The sequence below is a fragment of the Coturnix japonica genome, chromosome 1, assembly GCF_054131305.1.
Source record: "Coturnix japonica strain WE chromosome 1, WE-NBRP24, whole genome shotgun sequence".
In the NCBI taxonomy this organism is placed as follows: Eukaryota; Metazoa; Chordata; class Aves; order Galliformes; family Phasianidae; genus Coturnix; species Coturnix japonica.
Genome location: NC_140663.1, coordinates 165,630,917 through 165,650,369, shown reverse-complemented (window position 1 = coordinate 165,650,369; position 19,453 = coordinate 165,630,917). Strand labels below are relative to the sequence as shown.

The 19,453-nt window shown below is 38.4% G+C and overlaps 1 long non-coding RNA gene across 2 annotated transcripts; it reads right to left on the bottom strand.

Moving 5' to 3' along the window:
- Positions 1–604: 604 nt before the first annotated feature.
- Positions 605–19,097, bottom strand: LOC146762836 (uncharacterized). Of its 2 annotated transcripts, none has more exons than XR_014949161.1 (3): positions 18,990–19,097; positions 15,942–16,036; positions 605–953 (listed from the first exon to the last, which is right to left on the bottom strand). It is a non-coding gene; the product is annotated as an uncharacterized LOC146762836 (long non-coding RNA). The 2 variants fall into 2 exon arrangements; XR_014949164.1 differs by lacking the exon at positions 605–953 and adding an exon at positions 4,859–4,930.
- Between the last annotated feature and the right edge of the window lie 356 nt (positions 19,098–19,453).

Sequence of the window (19,453 nt, the reverse complement as noted above, 5' to 3'; positions counted from 1 at the left end):
GCTCTGTGGTTGCCAATAACTGCAATCACAATTACCATGAATTTGTATTCTCACTTGTAAGTTAACATTAGCTACGTTTCTGCCTACACAAAAAAAAGTGAGTATTCCTTGTAACGAACACAAACTGCAGCTTTGTTTGCTCTGTATATATTACAGAAGTTTCAGTGAAGTAATCCAATTTGCACTTTAGATTTCCCTTACCACAACTTCAATAGGCAACCTTGATCCTTCAAGAATGACTGTAAATGAAAGTCAGTATTTCTTTCTATTTGATCATGGCAGAAGTTCTGCTAAGGATTTTTGGTTATGAAGATGTTTTCTTCCTAGGAAACAAATAAAATTTTCTTCAAAGAATTATGAGCATAAGTTCCTTCATGGAAACTACCTCTGAACAAGAGACACAGAATATCAAAACCAATCTAACTAGTAATCAGTCTTCATTTACGTGCAGATAAAGCAGTACACACGAAACTACCTAAAGATTTTTGTTGCTGTTATAGTTGTTGTTTTGCAGTTTCTGCATAGATCTTCAGTGCATCCCTGCTACTACTGAAACCTCAGGGAGTCCTTCCATTTACTATGTCACAAATCAGCCACAGCAAAGTGTGGTTTATTCCATTTATTGATTATTGTGCAATGTGAAGTACTAACACACACAGCAGAAAGTTAGTACCACATACATGTGACAGTTGTCTTCTTCATAAACTGAGACAGGGGAGTTTTAGGTTAGATATTAGCAGGAGGTTTTTCACTCAGAGGGTGGTGACGCACTGAAACAGGTTGCCCAAGGAGGTTGTGGATGCCCCATCCCTGGAGACATTCGAGGCCAGGCTGGATGTGGCTCTGGGCAGCCTGGTCTGGTGGCTGGCGACCCTGCACATAGCAGGGGGATTGAAACTGGATGATCATTGTGGTCCTTTTCAACCCAGGCCATTCTATGATTCTGTGTGATTCTGTGAAGCAAAAAATACCACAGAACCTTTATCCTTTTTACAGATTTTATGGCTAAATAACACCAAATCAAAATCAGATTCAAATTCAAAGACCTATGCTAACTGCAGTTGAACAAAGAAAATTTGATTTATGCAGTCCTCCAGACTATGATAACGGAAGTTAAATCCATGAATTGATGAATTTAAAAACTACAAAATGAAGTAAAAAATCATTCGACAGCAGTTAAGATTCACTTACTGAAAATCTTATAAGTGACTCTTACAAAAGATCAGTTGTAGAAGCAGCAAGGAAATAAATAAATATATATATATGTGATCTGCTTCCTTTACTCTCTCCTATGAAGCAAGAACTATTCTAAGATGCTTGTTCTATAAGGGAGTTACACAGTCAACTCTTTTCTCCTGTTTAAGTCTTTGCTTCGTTGCAAAGCAGTGTTTAACTTTATTTTAAGGGTATCTGGTAGACTTTTTCTCCATGGTTACGATATTAAGTCAGTGACACTTGGAGTTCTGAAATGGTGTTTGCCAAAAATATGAATGTGTTCTTCCAAATTTGTCAAAAATGCATGTGTACACAGCTGCATTTCTACAGATATATAAGAGAAAACCCAAACAATATTTGTAGATAACTATCTTTATTAGACCAGCTTGTATAACTGGAAGGATGTTATAGGTCTCTGTTCAGCCATCCCGGCCTCCTTGCCCATCAGCTTGTCTTTCCTGACTATCCTGAAGTCAGTGAACAGAAATCTTTGACTGGGTCTCAGAAACAAAAGGAAAGTTTATGGTCTCTGGAAGAGTGGGAGAACTACTTATGAGGATTACAGGCATGTAGTGAAGCTGTGCAGGGAGAAAATAAGGAAAGCCAAAGAGCAGCTAGAACTCAGCTTGGCCACTAAGGTAAAGGAGAACAATAAATATTTTTATAAACACATCAACAGCAAGAGGAAGGTTGGCAAATGTGACGTCCATCTTCAAAAAGGGCCGGAAAGATGATCCTGTTAGCTACAGGCCCATCAGTCTCACCTCAGTGTCCAGGAAGGTTATGAAACAGATAATCTCATCTCAGGAACCATCATGGACCAATTAAAGGTCAGCCAGGGGATCAGACATAGTCAGCATGGGTTTACGAACGGTAGATCCTGTCTGACAAACCTGATTTCATTCTATGACAAGGTGATCCGCTTGGTGGATGAAGGTAAGGCTGTTGATGTGGTTTGCCTGGACTTCAGTAAGGCCTTTGACACTGTTCCCCATAACATTCAGGTAGAGAAGCTGGCTGCCCATGGTCTGGATGAATGTACACTCTGCTGGGTGAAGCGCCATCTGGATGGCTGGGGTCAAAGAGTTGTGGTCAATGGAGTGGAATCCGGTTGGTCATGAGCGGCATCTCCCAGGGCTCAGTGCTGGGGCAGCTTCTGTTTAACATCTTTATTGATGATCTTGATGAGGGGACTGAGTGCACCTTCAGTAAGTTTGCAGATGACGCTAAGTTGGGAGTGTTGAACTGTCAGAGGATGCTGGGGCTGATTAGTCTGGGGAAAAGGAGTCTGAGGGAAGAGCTTATTGCTCACCTCGAGTACTGTGTTCAGTTTTGGGTACCTCAGTACAAAAAAGGCATGGAGGTACTGGAGCAGGTCCAGAGAAGGGCAACGAGGTTTGTGAAGGGCTTGGAGAATCAGCCCTACGAGGAGAGGCTGAGGAAGCTGGGGCTGTTTAGTCTGGGGAAAAGGAGGCTGATGGGAGACCTTATCGCTCTCTTCCAGTATCTGAAAGGTGCTTACAGTGAGAGTGGGGCAGGTCTCTTCCCACTTGTGACAGGTGACAAGATGAGGGGAAATGGCCTCAAGTTGCACCAAGGTAAGTTTAGGTTGGATGTTAGGAAACCCCTCTTTACAGAAAGGTTAGTTAAACACTGGAATAGGCACCCCAGGGAGGTGGTTGCGTCACCATCCCTGTATGTGTTTAAGAGCCGTTTGGATGTGGTGCTCATAGATATGATTTAGCAGAGGGGTGTTAGAGTTAGGGTACTATGGTTAGGCTGCGGTTGGACCTGATGATCTTTGAGGCCTTTTCCAACGTGAGAATTTCTATGAATCTATGACAGGCTGTCAGCTGGACAAGCCCCTTTCTAGAACTTCAGTTAATTTAAAAGAACTCTTCATAAAATGAGAATGAATGCACTTTGTTATCAGAGATATGCATTAGATGGGTAACTGAAACAGAGCAGAGATGGGAGAAATGGAAAGGGGGAAAAAGTAGTTCTGCTTTTCTTAGTAGATTTTAGAAAAGCGAGTTTCAAGAAAACTTTAAGCAAAACTGTAAGAACATGCAAAACTTAATTTGAAAATTACATGCAATAACTCTTAAGAAATCTACTCCCTCTTTCCCAGATAACATAATATAAACAAAATTATTAGGCATGTATTAAAGACAATAACAAAGTTATAATTAATATTTTAAGAGGATGACTGAAAATTACTCAGTGATGTCCATTGTACTTTACATGTACATTTACATTCCTTTTCAGCTGTTTAAACACTGTTACCAAGTGAACAGTAAAACAAAATGAAGTCCACTTTTAGCATGAAATGACAGAGTTAATTTATTTATCATGTGTTTTAAGTACAAAAATCTGTGAATAATGTGAAAGTTATTGGTACTATTATTGTACAGTCTTTCTCAAAAGTACTTTGACAGAATTATTGTTTGAAATTTGCTGATTCATGTGAAAGTTTATTTATCTTCTAATACCAATTAAATAAACATTTATGTTTCTGCTCAGCAGATTTTATTCCCTGAATACCACTGCAGAAATTAGGCTAGGAATGAATTTCACCAATTCCACTTTACAAAGGAATCATTATAATTTACAGTTACGCTGTTCTTGATATCAAAGGATCTCAAAGCATATGACTGCTAATTAAATTTCATGACCTGTCCCTGTGGAAAAAATCATTTAAACTTTTATTATATTCATTAAAATTTGGCATAGACTTTTAGCATTCTTTTCCCGTGGAAAATTCTGAGTTGGTTGAAAGTTATGTTTTCCTCATTGTACCTCAGTGAAGTAATTACATGACAGCCAACAAAAGCTGATAACCATGTTAGCTGTAGTGGCCCTTGATACCAAATCCCAAATTCTGTGCTAGAAATGAGAAAATATGTACTGAACATGGGAGGACCTGAAAATTCCAGAGAATACTGAAAGATTGACTCTTGTTTCTTAAGCTCCTTTTTCATAGTCACTAAATGTATCCACTTGGGATTCATACTTCTGGAATTGTCCTTGAAAATATTTGAAATACTTGAAGTATACTTGAAATACTCTTTTAAACGTAGGCATAATATTGTGTTTATAAAGAGCTAGCTTTTCAGTGCTAGCTTTCTTGTGAGAGTAAGTCTGGTTTTGGATTTAGGCAGATAAATTTCATTCACATCCCAGTTGAAATACTGCTCTTTTTTTCTGGTCCTCACTTGTTAAAATTAAATAAATAGAACAAATGAAATCTTCCACTTTTTGGAGACATTAGGAAAATGTTTCCATTAGGAAGATGCCATAAAACTGCAAGAAATTACCCAGAGAGTCTGTACATTTTCCATCCCTCCCTCGAGGTTTTTAGAATTAGGCTAGACATAGCCATGGTTGACTTGATCTCATATTGGCAACAGAACTACTTTAAGGGAAACACTGAAATAGATGGCCTCATGACATTCCACCCAACCAACATGGCTGTCATTGCATGAACCCTTTCTATTTCAGGTGTCAGTCACAAGTAATCTGGCAGAAAACTGCAGTGCATTCTCAGTACTGTAGATGATTGCACTGTCTCAACTCAGTAACCACCTGTGAAGAACCAGGTTGACTTTGGTGATTGATATCATCCTAATTCATTTGGGTTTACCTTGGATTTATCATCTTCTTACTAATTCTTTCCTGCTGAGAATCTTCTTCTGTGCTTTGCCTTTTTATTTATCTATAGTCAGAGAGAATAAATCAGGAAATGGTGACTCACAAGACCCCCAGTGGCATAGTTGTAAATTCAAGCCAGAAGATTCAACTCTTAGTCCTTGTAATGCTGCCTGCACACACACACAGACACAGAAATGTTTCCAAAAAGTCCTGTTGTGGACTGCACAAGAGAAATGAAGCAAAGCACAGTCATGGAGCTAAAGGTCTGCTTTTTGGGACTGTGTGAAGCTCCAAGGCTTCTGTGTAATGATCAATACTGAATAGTCAGTACTACTCACAGCTGTCATTCACAAATGTGAGGGCTGTTATTTCTTCTTCTAAGTATTTAGGGGAGGGTAGAAACATACATGATGCTCCCACTTTTTCTGCAGCAGGACTAAAGACATCGATACTGGAACTTTTTGTCTACATTTTTGTCAATCACTGCCCACAGAAAGTTTCCCTGGGTTTCAAGGTCTATTCAGGGTCTGATGGCAATCATCTGCCATTCACAACCTATATTCTTGGCTGAAAATAGAGCATGAGGATGAAGCCAGAATTAAATATATATGTTTTGCATCTTCAGATAAGTTCATTTAAAGATGAGTCAACTAGGCAGTTAGAATACATTTTTTCTTGTGATACTTGAAGTACAAGGTAATCTGAAGTAACATGCATACTTCTACGTATTAGATTTTGTACCATAATGATTTTGTACCTGTGTAATAACTTGGTCTTACCATTCATTTCAAACTAGATTTCAAGTAAGAAGCAGAAGATGATTTTTGTTGTCATAAATCAATATATTTAATCAAAGAAATAAAATATTGATGAATTTGAAATCAGTGTAAGTATTAAGGTGTAATGCATCTTCCTATTCACCACAATACAGCATCAAATAGCAATTCTGCCCTGCTGTATGTGCCAGTATCACTGAAATTCACTACAGCTGTATGTATCTAAGGGCAGAATATGATCAGTTATATGCTGATACATATACAGATCACCATATTCATTTTTCTGTGTCAATCTAATTTAAACTTCGTAACTTAATTAATGGGTCACTTTATTTACTTTTGTAAATTGTTCGTTGTTGTTCATTGGCATTGTTCAGGCCAGAGAAAGGACTAAGAACAGGATATAATTGATTGCTTCATCTGCCTGAGGAGATTTATCAGTAAGATGGAACCAGCCATTTCTTGGTGGTACAAACTGAAAAGATAAGAACCAATATCTTAAAGTCATAATGAAGGAAATTCCCCATTGCATAAGGAATTATTAGACTAAACATGACAACATTTATTATTAGGAATTATTAGACTGATTATTCAGATTGAACTTAACAATATATCCACAGAGGCTGTGAAGTCTCCACCATTCAGAATCATAGAATCCTTAAAGTTAGAAAGGACCTTTAAAGGCCATCTAGTCCAACTCCCTGCAATGAACAGGAACATCCACAGGTAGATCAGGTTGCTCAAAGCCCCATCCAGCCTTGACCTGAAGATTTCCATGGATGAGGCATCCATCACATCTCAAGGCAACCTGTGCCAGTGTCTCACCACTCTCACTGTAAAATACTTTTTCATTATATCCAACCTTATTACCTGCATTTTAAGTTTGAAACTATTTCCCTTTGTCCTCCCACCACAGACTCTGCAAAAGAGTCTGTCCCCTTCTTTCCCGTATCTCCCTTTTAGCTATCAGGTCACCCCAGAGCTTTCTCCAGGCTGAACAGACCCAGCTCTCTCAGCCTGTCCTCATACAAGTGATGTTCCATCCCTTGGATCAATTTTGTGGCCCTCCTCTGGACGCACTCCAGCAGGTCCATGTCTCTCCTATACTGAGGACTCTACATATGGATGCAGTAGTCCAGGTGAGGCCTCACCAGAGCAGAGCAAAGGGGCAGGATCACATCCCTCAAACTGCTGGCCACTCTTCTTTTGATGCATCCCAGATACAGTTGGTTTTCTGGGCTGTGAGGTCACAATGCTGACTCATGTCCAGCTTGCCATCTGCCAGCACCCCCCTGTCCTTTTCTGAAGGGCTGTGCTCAATCCTTTCATCTCCCAGCTTGTAGTGGTAGTGGGGGTTACCACAATCCAGGTGCAAGACCTTGCACTTGGATTTCTTGAACCTCATGTTGTTCTCCTGGACCCACTGCTCAAGTCTGTCTATGTCCCTCTGGATGCCATCCTGTCCCTCAAATGTGTTAACTGCACCACACGCATTGGTGTCAGCTGTAAACTTGCAGAGGGCGCACTTGACCCCACTGCTGATGTCATTGTTGTAGCTATTAAAAGAGTATCTGTCCCAGCACCAAACGCGGGGGGACACCAGTTGTCAGTGACTACACCCAGACATTGAGACTTTCTGATGTAATTCATAATATCTTTATTTCTGTTCCCAAGGGTGCCTTAGGCATGTGCAGGTCTTGTAATATAACATAAGCTAGTGTAGCATTTCCTGATGTATAGGATCTGTCTTACATCCTCCCTCCTGAGATGCTTAAGGATTTCATGTAAACAACTTAGGTCGAGAAACTTACACAGAAGATATGGGGTCTGCCACAGGAGTTAAGTGATTCTAAACAATGGCTGAGGAACAGGTTCATGAATACTTACCCCTCTTGATCTTGGTTATTGCACTCCCTAGTTCAAAACGCATGAGCATAAAAAAAGGTAAATTCTTCACAGAGACAAGATTGTTGTGAGTTGTTTCTTGTTTTTGAATATGAAAAGTAATCACAGGCTACCTTTGTTTTACCAGTGTTTCCTCCTATTTAAATTGAGTTTCTAAAAAGATCTGGAACTGTAAATTCACTCCTTTATTTCCTAGCTTTCTGGTCACGAATAGGCATGTCAATCCATATGAAATCCTCTGTTTCAATCTTTCATATGCCTAAGAAAGGATTAAGTAAAGGAGCTTTCTTTCCACTCTCACCCACTTTCCCTGTTTCTTGAGTCATTGCTTTCAGAGTCTGACTGGGAAGGACTGAAGACTCCTGTCTTTAAAGATCTGAACCACATTAAACTAAATGTTCCTTAGGCCTTATGCACAAAGCATTTCACATTAGCAGAAAACAAACAGACATCAGTGCCTGGCATTATAATGACTCAGTTTACTAAGCGGAGTTAATTTTAATTTCTCATGTGCAGATAAGTCAGCTTAAAAAAGGAAAATGAAAGAAACAACAGACGAAAGTTAATTATGGTCTGGCTTACTTGGTTAGAGATTTCTGTGTGCTTTTTTAAGATTTAAATTGAGTATTCCGATCAATGTGTTTCTTCCATTCAGTAGCACATTTCTTCTGTGAAATACATGTTTGAACAAAGTTCCCATGAGTCAAGAATAGCCCTGTTAAGCAGTCACGTTCTTTGTCACTATAAACTGGGCAACATGCAAATGAGCCAAAGAATGCAAAATATCATCATCAATCTATTTGGCATTAGTCTACAGGGCCTCTTTTATTCCAGTGTATTTGTTCAATATTTGTTCTGAATGTTTACATGTAGGTAGATTTTGTTATGACAAGGTGCTTCTCAAGGTCTCCCTGAAAGATAATCAAGGTTTCAGTTCAGACCTGCTTGTAAAGGCAAAACGTGAATTCACCAGCTCCTTTGGATTCCTTGGATGAGATACATTCTGACTACCTCTTTTGCCCCTATAGAAGTCTGAGGAAGATTGACAGTCCTTTCTTTTTCTTTTTAGGAGAAGCAGCGCTTAAACATTGCTTTCAGAATACATTTAGCAAAACACAAAGCAAGGTTTTTACACTAAGAGATATCTCTTTCAGTGAATAAATATTAGCTGACAACCTGTTCCCTTCCCAGATCTTTGTGCTGATTTTGTTCTTCTAATCTGTTATTTTTGTTTCTCTGTGAGTCACAGAAAGATAGTCCATGTTGTAGGAGCTCTAATTGGCATCTAATGTGGGGAGTAGAGGCCTTTTGTCTTTAATTTTATCTTAAGCTTTGACTACAATTTCGGATTAGTGTGTAGCCTGTTTGTCTTCTACTGAAACTATCTATAAAACTCCTTCCATGTTGAAATATATCAGAAATGTGAAACAGAAACAGAAAGGGACAGCCTGAAGTCTGAAAGAAGAAACTGAGGCCAACACAAGATAAGAGGGTACTAAACAGAGATGATCTTTTTGTTTGATTCTTAGACCCTGAGGAGCTGCAAGAAAGTGGCAAATCCACATTTCCAAACTCATACTTGAATGTTCAGTACTGTTCCGGCAACATATGAATTAAAAATCAGTAGGAATTGCTTGATTGGCAGCAGTAAGAAGACAAAGGCACCCTTCTGGCTATAACATAGCCTGAGTAGCACTGGTAGAAATCTCTGCACACTGCCATGAGCCTTTCTGAGAAGCTTCTTGACTCTGGTTTTCTATATTAAGACTAGTAGCAAGTTTACCTCTAAAAACAAATTGTAGTGGTAGCTCCTGTAAGATGAAGGCTCACTGCCCATGAGCAGTTTTTACCCATCTTTTCAGTTCCATCATTGCAAATAGGAAACAACACCTGCAATGACCAAACTTACTGTCGGTCAAAATCATTACCAAATATGCTTTCATACACTCTTACTGTTACACAAATTCCATTCAGTCTGCAATGAATTGCTGGAAAATGGTTCCACGCGGACTATAGTGAAATCTATTGAGACACTGATGGGAACCAGTGAGGACTGAAACAAACTGGCTGCTGGCCACAAATTGACTGCTGGCCATCCTAGGTGACGCTTCCCCTTCTAGGACTGAATGCTGGATTCTGTGTCACATTTGAAAGGGTAAAAGACCAGGTAGATGAGCAAACTGAGATTGGGATGGATATGAGTTGCTGAAATATAGAACTAGATTCCAAAATACTCTTCCCCTTTTGAATCTAAGCTTGTTGGATTTCTTCCTTTGAAGCTGCTTCCTAACCTTCCTGATCATTGCATAATCACCTAAAAGCAAGCATCATAAGTTCTACTTCCTTCTGACTGTGTTTAGAACCTGTAATAGATATTAAAACATGAAATACAATCTGCAAGAGTTTCATGTAGGAATGAGTTATGGGTGAATTCTGAACCAACCTTATACGAAAAGATCCTCTCCTGTAGCCCTAAACAGAGAAATGAGAGATTTCTGTGCAAAACAATGTGTAGTATGCAGCTTTTTGTTGAGAATCTTGGTTTTTCAGATTATTTTTATGAAGTATTCTCTCTGTGATAACACTAACCTTTGGGTTCCCTATTGAGTTTAGTCATCTAAAATATTAGCACTGTTTTGGTTAACTTAAAGACAAGTAATTCCACACTCAAGCTTCCTCTTTTCAAGTCTATTTCTTTTCTCAAATCAAGTGAAGTGATGCAGGGACAAGAAAGAGTACTCCCTCTTCTATGGAAGATGAATAATGATGGATAGAATTATGACAGAATCAATACTTCCTCTAAAACTCTAAACAATTAAAAAAATTAGTTAAGCTAATTAGATGTGTTCCCTGTAGACAGTCTGTTACTTTTTTTCTTCCATTCATATGATGGCTTTCCTTCAGCCTGACAGCTGAAGTCAGAAAGCCTGAAGAACTGACATGAGTTGATGCCTGCCTCACTGTTTCTGTAGATCTTTCAGGGTGACTGAACAAAGGCTTCCTATGTGGAAAATCATAGGTTTTGAACAGCTCTTTTTAATAGAAAATCTTTGGGTAAAATTAAATCTGAGACAGGAAAAATGCATTTTAACTAACTGGAGTTGCATCAACTATGATTTTCTCCATATTGTGTGCCGGAGTTAATAAGCCTTTGTGTGCAAGGAGTTAACAAGCCTTTTCCAAAGTAGTTACTGCAGGCAACAATTTAAAACTTTTTTTCTTATCCATTCTGCCAAGATATTCACCTCATGTACCTTGCAGATTGCTCAGCCTAATTTTTTTCTCTGCTAATTTTGTATTGTCATCTTTGCTGAAATATGAAAGAGACCTATTGGCAGAAACAATTATTGTAGCTTTCCCCTCCTGCTTCAGAACATAATTATTATTCTTTTGTTTCATTTGGATACCATGGAAACTCTTAATTGAATTTTAATTAATAGCCAAGCTAGCTACAATTGAATATTCTTTAACTGTCATATATACCTCCAGGATTTACACATCACCGCTAACCCACTTTAAACTCTGTTTGAGCATGCTAAGATTATGCAGAGTTATTCAAAGAAAGGAAAGCTAAGAAGGGCAAAAGTTGCAGCCATATGCTTCATAGGAACTAATCAAAGAGAAACAAAGTCTATTAAGAAATGCCAAGGTTATTCCTTTGCCCAGCCAAATCATAGTTACCAACAGAACTATGGAACTAACTGCTGGAAGCCATTAATGTGCAAAAGTGGAGCTGGCAAAACAGGGAAGGTGAGCAGGTCAGGCTTTGCTGTAGGTGTGTGCTTTCAAAACAGCTTCCTCATCTTCATTTTCTTTTTAAAAAATACATTTGAAGCCATGGAATTTTTTCATGAAAGAACATTACTTCAAAGACTCACATCATTTACTTTTCTTTCCCTCTGATCCTTGTGTTTGCTGCTTACAAAGAAATTCATAAACTATCACTGGGCCAAGGAAGAAAAGACAAGAATGACCATGCTACTTTTTGACATTTATGGATATAATATATTTTATTCTTATATTCAGTTATCTCAAATAATTTCAAATATTTTCATCCAAAGCACCCACAAAACTATAGAAGCCATTATTTAAACATTTAGAGGGGGCAGGGTCTTCCAACTTGTCTTCAGGATATTTAATACATCGTTCCATTAGATTCATCTGCCCAAAGCCTGTTCCTCCCTGCCTCTTTTCTACAGAAGCTTCAGATACAGGCAGCATGTGGACTCTTGTGTTTGACTATGTGACAAACACTCAGCCTGTTATGTGATGGGTTGAAGCATCTGGTCATCTTGTTACAAAGAGCTTAGTCAACCTGATGTAAAAAGCCTTTTTATGATTAAGAGCAGTGAAAAGTTTGGGCACCTATACCAAAGTTACACAACTGTATAATATTCATTTTTAAGCAACAACACCCAGCTTTCCCTATAGCTTTACTCACAAGTAAATTCTCTCCACCTGTACAACTCCTCAGCTAAAGCAATCACAAATCAAGATTCATGAGAGCTCTTCTGTTATTACAAGAAACTCAGTAGATGACTAGCCATTCTTTGTGAGCCTCTCCTTCCAAGCTTCACGGTGTGTGTAGAGCAAGTCAACAATACAGGATTAAGAGCGGATATGAGGGGTTGATCTTGCCTTGCTAAGTCTTTCTGCGTCCTATTATTGTTTTAAACCTTCATAGAAAAGGGACTCAGCTTTTTATGACATTAATGAACTATATTTGATGGTAACATTTCAGAAATGTTTATTTTTAAAGAGCCCAAATAGCTAGCCTATTTTCTGAGCTATTCAAATCATTTTTGATTAGATTAGAGATCTAATCTAACAGTGAAGGATTTGTAATATAGTTTGACATGGTCTTCTGGGGCATGGATTCTGATTTCCTGGTGTGGATTTCACTTGAGTTACTCACAATTTAAACTGATGAAAAAGAGATCAGAATGAGCCAAAAGTTTTCATGAACCAAAGAGTTTTTACTTGATTTTAGTGAGCTGTGCTTGTGCATTCATAGGCAGAATTGGCTGTGCAGCAATCATCTGGCATTTTACAGCTCTTATACCCAATGAATACAGAAAAGAGAGAGGTTTCTGCAACTCAAATAGGTCTCATTACCAGGTGATGCATGAATACTCTCATATGCACACTCTGCAGCACATAGGAGATATGGAAAATTAAGAATGGCATAAAATTAACACAGAGCTTGCTGTTTCCATATCTCTTAGGATGTAATTTAATGATTAATTCTCATAAGAACAGGCTCTGTCAACTGATCAATGCAAATGGAAACTGTTGACTGGCTAATAGCTGCAGTGATGGTTTTAAAGGAGGCTGTGGATAGAAAATTTTAAACATCAACAATAACACTTGTATTCCAGCACAGAACCTTTCCTTTCAAAATATGTACATATTTTATAAATGGGATTTGATGGGATATGAGCCTTTGTTACATATAGCCTAAAATCTTCTGTTAACTGACTAATTCATTCTCTCTCTCATGTAAGAATATAATTTTCTGTATCTGTGTATTGACTTTCAATCTTTAACATTTGAGCATAGTATTGGACCTTGTAAAATAAACCAACCAAAAATGTCGCTGAAGGTCAGCTACTGACCCTCTGCCTCTACCAATTCTTTTCCAGTTTCATTATTGATTTTAAGTTGGACTCAGAGCTCTTGGTGAATCTTCATTAGGAACCTTTATTGTTTAAAACTGCAGTAGACAGTTTTATTGCTCTTCTCTTCAATTAGTTTACCACTATTAGCTGGTGCTGCTCTGAATCACCAGATGCTTATTTCTCATTCCTCTGCTTTCCATTTTTCTTCTGTGACTTTTACACACCTTGGCTATTTTCCGTTTCTTTCACTATATTTATTTCATGAACTATTACTTACAAAGATTTTAACATGCATTTCATATGTATGAAATCTCTCTTGGAGTGCATTAAGCCATATTCATTCCAAAAGTCTTTTAATCCATCATCAATTTATGTATGTCCTACTTCTCTGGAAAAGCTTCCTTGCTTTTAGACCTTAAGTAAAAAAAGTATATTTCTTATACTTAGGAAAATCAGGAATAACCTAAAATAAATCATAAAGATGTGATATAATTGAGAGTAAAAAGTGTAAAAGGAATATATATGCTCAGTGATGGACTGTATATGCAAAAAAGGGGGAAAGTAGAGTACATTACGGCCTAGTGCAGCATAGCACATTACATCTCATGTTCTGCTGAGAAATGGCATCCTGTTGGTGTCAGCTGTCAAACGTGTTGAAATTCCTACTCAACTGGGTGTCCTAATGTGAGCAGGAGAAATTACCTGATGCATAAATTTCCTTCTTATTACAAAAATATTGTGCAACCATCCTATGCATTTTTGTTTCATTTATGATAAACTCCACAGAGGAAATGGAAAGGTACTATCCTGAGCTCAGTGACCTTATTAGCTGTATCCTGAAAGCTTGCTTGACTTTTTGAACTATACTTAAGTCAAGACACAATTTCTTGACCCTATAGGATGGACAGTACAAACAGCAACACTATATTATTCTCTGTGAACTTGGTTGTGTTATACAAGAACTGAAAAAAAAATAAAGAGCTTTAAATACAACTTAGACCTTTTCAAAGGCACCTTAGCAATATGAGTCATGTTTAAACAACCTTTGGCATATGTAATTATTACAGTTTGATGAGTGACCGCAACACTTGATACAAAACTGCACCCAAAAGTTATCTTAAATACTGACTAACAATTGCAAATGCTGAAGCTAGTCTTGGAAAATTTATAAAATTGCAGGAAATGATAAAGAGCTGAGCTGACACTCACTGCCACTGCATCTGCTTCTGAAACTCTTTGCAAGAACAGTAATATTAGGAAGAACAATAAACTTGATATGATGTTCTGTTCTTGCCTTGATCAAATTAGCTTAAGTGTACAGAAGTTGCTTTGGTTCAACAGTTGCTTAAATAAGATGCATACATGTGTTAGATATCCTAGACTTAATTGCTGGCAAGATGGCTTTTAGAGAATTTTATTTGTGAGACTGGATCAGGTTACGTTGTATGAAAAGTCCCCTACTTTTGTGCCAAGGGTGAAGAACTGCATGCGTATCCTAACAATCCCCATATGTGCACAGGAGAAGGCAGCTTTTGGAAAAGCCCTGGTTATTGGGAAGTAGTTAAGACAACAGTTCAAATCTGTGGTAATCACACCAATACAAAAATACCAACCATTTAGATCTAAGCACTGATATATGTCTTCAAGCAGGTGCATGACATCATGCGTTGTCTTTTTCGACAAGCTAGCACAAGTAAGATTCAACTTCTTTTTGATTACCTAGAAAGACAGATAGATATTTGATCCAAACAAACTCCCAACTACAAGACTGCACTAAATTTTATTTCCAGTTAATGTTGATGGATGTTGTCTGCTTGGATTTTATGAGTTGAAATTCACTTTAAAGACTTAAGGGAGAGAAGAGCCTGACAGCAACAATCTTTGTTTCTCTTGGAGTTGCAGGGCTGAGAGGTGTTGCTGTGTCTTGTAGAAGAAAACAACTTCTGGAATCATAATGTGGTATTGACTAAAGGGCAGAAAAACTGGCAATAATTTTTACAGCTTGAAAACACCTAGAGGAATACCAGAGGCATTATCTGTAGATCTGAGCATTTTTTATGGATTTAATGGGAATATCTGAGACAATGAGCCAGCCTGGACTTTGAAGTATGATGGTAAAATTCCCCTAGCCAAGAATTTTTGGCTAGTCTTCAGACAGAAAGCTAGTGGTATATGTAGAATGGTCCATTCCAGTGTAATAATGAGTCAATGGTGATGAAAAAATAAATAAATAAATAATGTATTATGTAAATATAGGGAAATTGCTGAGCATTACTTTCTAGTACTAGATTAACATTTGAGAAGGTTAAATATCCTGTCTGTATTTTCTTGGTTTTCATTAAAACTGTTTTATGTCTACATAACCCCTTATACAACACTGTCAATGCTTTTTGAAATTCCAGTTCAGTAAACAGCTTTGATTATATAGCAAGCTATGTCAGGCATTTTAAGGTGCTCTATAAACTACAGACAACTTTGAAATATTTTTATTGCTCTTGTTCCAGTGACTACCAGTAAAAAAAGATCTATATTTGTCCAGAAATGTTTCGAGGAAGACCTACTTAGAATATACCTAGATTATATGGTCAGGAATCAATTGTGTAAGCTTCATACATGTTAATTGGATAGCATACTCTCAAACATTCCCTCCAGCATAAATATTGGCAAGATCTAACCAGTTTATTATATAATCAAAGTTGAATTTTCAAGCACATATTTGCATTATGTTTATTTGTATCATACTGCTAAATATCTTCAGATACTTCTGCAGTCTTACCAAGGTAAAGGATGGTTTTTGAGATGTCCTCAAGGTCTGCAGAAAGTTCTCATATTGCCACTGGCTGTTACTTCATCAACAAAAAATCCTGCCAGCTACAAAATAAATAAAACAAGCTCTTTACATTTCACAGAGAGGTTGTGGCCATCAAAAACCATAATGTTTAAATGACTATAGTTAAAAGATTTCTTTTGAAAACATATTTTACCCTTCACGACTTGGCTGCTCTCATAGGGTTTTACTTGTTCTATTTATGTTCTAGTAGCTACCAAAAACATGTTAGATGCCTTCCAAAATGCCTCAGTTCATGCTCTTTCTGATTCCAAGATGACAAACTTGTTCAGTTGTTGAGGCCTAAGGATCTGTGCTGTGTCAATGTAAACTGGCTGATGGAATCAAATGTCTGCATATGAATTAAATGTTTAGCTGTGTTATTGTAAAAATATTAAGAGTTAGTCTTAAATAGTCAATAGACATATTTATTTCTTCATGGAGACCCCTCAGAATATGTAGACTTTTTAGTCATGCTTTTTAAATGCCTGGGTGTTTGAAACAGGTAAGGGGGGATCGTAAGAAACATTTAGCCCAACTTGCATTTCTCAGACTGTTTAATGCAAGAGCTTCTTGTATGTATTTTGTGATCAAGGGTGATAAGGTTACTGTGTGATAAGGTTATTTAGACAAGTGTGTTTGTTTGTGATAATCACAAACAATTTCCTACAAAATTTGCATTGCTACCCAAAACGGGTTGTGACACTGGTCCTTCTTTGCCTTCTTTTGTCTGTATATTCATTGCTGTATTTTAAAAGATATTAGATCAAAGGAGCTTGCTGTGAAAGACAGAACTGGTTTTCTTTTGTTGTCTCAAAGCTTGCTTCATGAGGCCTTTCTGATGATAAGACTGGCGACTGCTAACTATCTAGGAGGGTGAATGGTGGGTGTTGGTGTGCCATAGTGTTTCTGCTTACGACTGCAAAGATAAGCAGAAATGGGAAGAGCAGTCTTTCTCAGGGGTGCTGCTCGAAGGAGTGGACCACTGCAGAAGGCGATAACGCTTGTGTCCGGCAACGGAGACCCCCCTCTTCCTTCCTTGCTGGCCCATCTGTGGCCAGGAATGTCACAAAAGCTGGTTGTAAATCATCTTTCGAGAAGTGTTTGCCTGTTTGTTTGGAAGTTTGGTATTTCCCCCAAAAATGCTGAGATGCAATTCTCAGACTTCGAAGAAGAAAAATTCCCACCGAAATGGGGGATAAAAGGCCCTCGCTAAACTGGGGACTTTGGAGACAAACTCCCAAAGACACCTTTGACAGAGAATTCCCTGAGGGGAAAACCTCGTCGGAAGAACCCCCGGGACCGGCTTGCTGCGGAGCTCCCTGACTGTCTCCCGTCCCCCGCGGTGATCAGACGAGTTCCTGAGATCAACGAACCTACTGTGTACCTCGCTGGACCCACGGTGGTGACTATCTCTTTTGCTCTCTGCAAAGACTCCTTGCTTATATTTCCTACTTTCCCTATCGCCTACCTTCCCTTCCCCATCTCCCCAAAAATAGCTAGGACCCTAATAAACTGGTTGGATCAACATTTGAACCGTTGCTTCTTAATCTCACGCCGGGTATACACATATTAAAGAACCTTGCCTCCCTCCTACAAAATTGGAGCGAGACATTTTTTATTGGCGTAGTCGGCAGGATGCCCGCCGTGAGAGTGTTGTCCTTCCAAAAACTCCAAAATTTTTCTGTATGTACCTCCTGGAGTTGCAAGGACCGATAATTTTGGTAACTTAGATGTGAGCACCTCTCCAGGAAGACCGCTCCATATTCTGAAACTTTACTGCTTATGTGTTTACCTCTCGGGGACGTATGAATTAATTTTGACTATTTGCTCTTGTTTTATACGTGTGTGCCTCCTCGGGAAGACTATTTCGCATTTTTGTGGTTTAAGTATCTAGTAACGTATTTTGGAATTTGAAAGTTTTGTGTGTGCACCTCTTGGGGAAGTGAGGAAGTAATTTTTTGACGTTTGTGCCTCTCCAAGAAGTTTATTCCTTTCTGAGAAACCTAGAAGTGTTTTGTAACTTGTGTGGTTTTAAGCTTGAAGTTTTTCCGGCCTGACAGGGTTGCCAGGAGCGATTTAGGTGTTTACACTTTCTTTGTAAGTGTTGATTGGGCTTCTTGGCCTTTTGTGAAAGGGAGGAATGATTGTAGCATTTGCATTTGTTTGATAGGTGCGTGCCTCCCTGGGGGGGGGGGGGTAAGGAGTTAAGTGTGCCTTCTCTTCCCTTAGTGTGTGTCTTTTTGGGTATTGAGAAATGAGTGGCAGTATTGCCACTACGAAAAGTGAAGATGTGCTATTTGACCTTTTAGAAAAGCATGGTGCTCGGCCCTCTTTATCAGGGGTGGATTGGGCACGACAAAACTGGTATAACTTGCAGAGTGTTTCCGACCGCATTCGTGTTTTACAATATGAGGCTCATACTCGAGCCGGGAAAGGAAAATCGTTTATTTGTGCGGTACTTGGTGCTGCTTTAAAAGCTGCCGTGGAGTTCCGAGATGAAAAGCATTCGGCAGAAATCCAAACCATACAAGCATTACAGGAATCAGTTAAAGTAATGCAAGAATTGGTAAAAACTCTGCAGAATCAAATAGTGAACCTTGAAAAACAATTACAAAGAGAGCAACATAATACAGTTTTGTTGCAAATGGCTTTTAAGGAAGTATTAACATATAAGAATACTAGCAATACTGTTGTCCATAATTTGCCTCAAGAAAAAACTTTTCCTCAGAAGGAACTACAAGGATGTCACGGTTTGAACTAAAAATCCACCTGCGTCCGTGACAGGGGGCCGTAGGCCCCGGAGGGGCCCTAGGCCGAAAGGAAAAAGTTAATTAGGAAAAGAAAACAGCGGCAACGATCTAAGGAGGCACACTTATTTACTAAATACTATATCGAAATACAGGATAACACAATATAATACAATATAATTGAAAATTGAGCTAACGAATCAAGCAAAATAGGAGAGAGAATGAGTCCCGTAACCGAGAGGCCTACTGTAAATCTAGGCGAGACGGCTGAAGGCTCCCACACACTCCCCTGAACGCCAGAACTCGAAAGACGTCAGTCTGTTCTGCGACAGAGTTAATATAGAGTCCAGGTCCCGTGACCTATCGTGTTGTTCCCTGGGAGATGTAGTCTTCTTCTGATAAGTTGCAGATTCAGTAAAATTATTCATGCTTTATATGATGTTATGATGTGGAATACTGATAGCAAAAATTACAAAATTATTAAACCATGACATTCCACCCCTTATTCTACATCATTACATTATATTTATACATACATACACACTCATATGTATAATTGTGAATAATCAGCAACCTTATTTTTTTCTCAACAATCTATATTTATTCCATACAAATCCCTAAGTTGAGAACAAAACTCTATAACCTAATTTACTATTTATTAATTTTGAGAAAATGGCAAAACTGCCAGAAAAAGGAAAACATGTCAGCGGT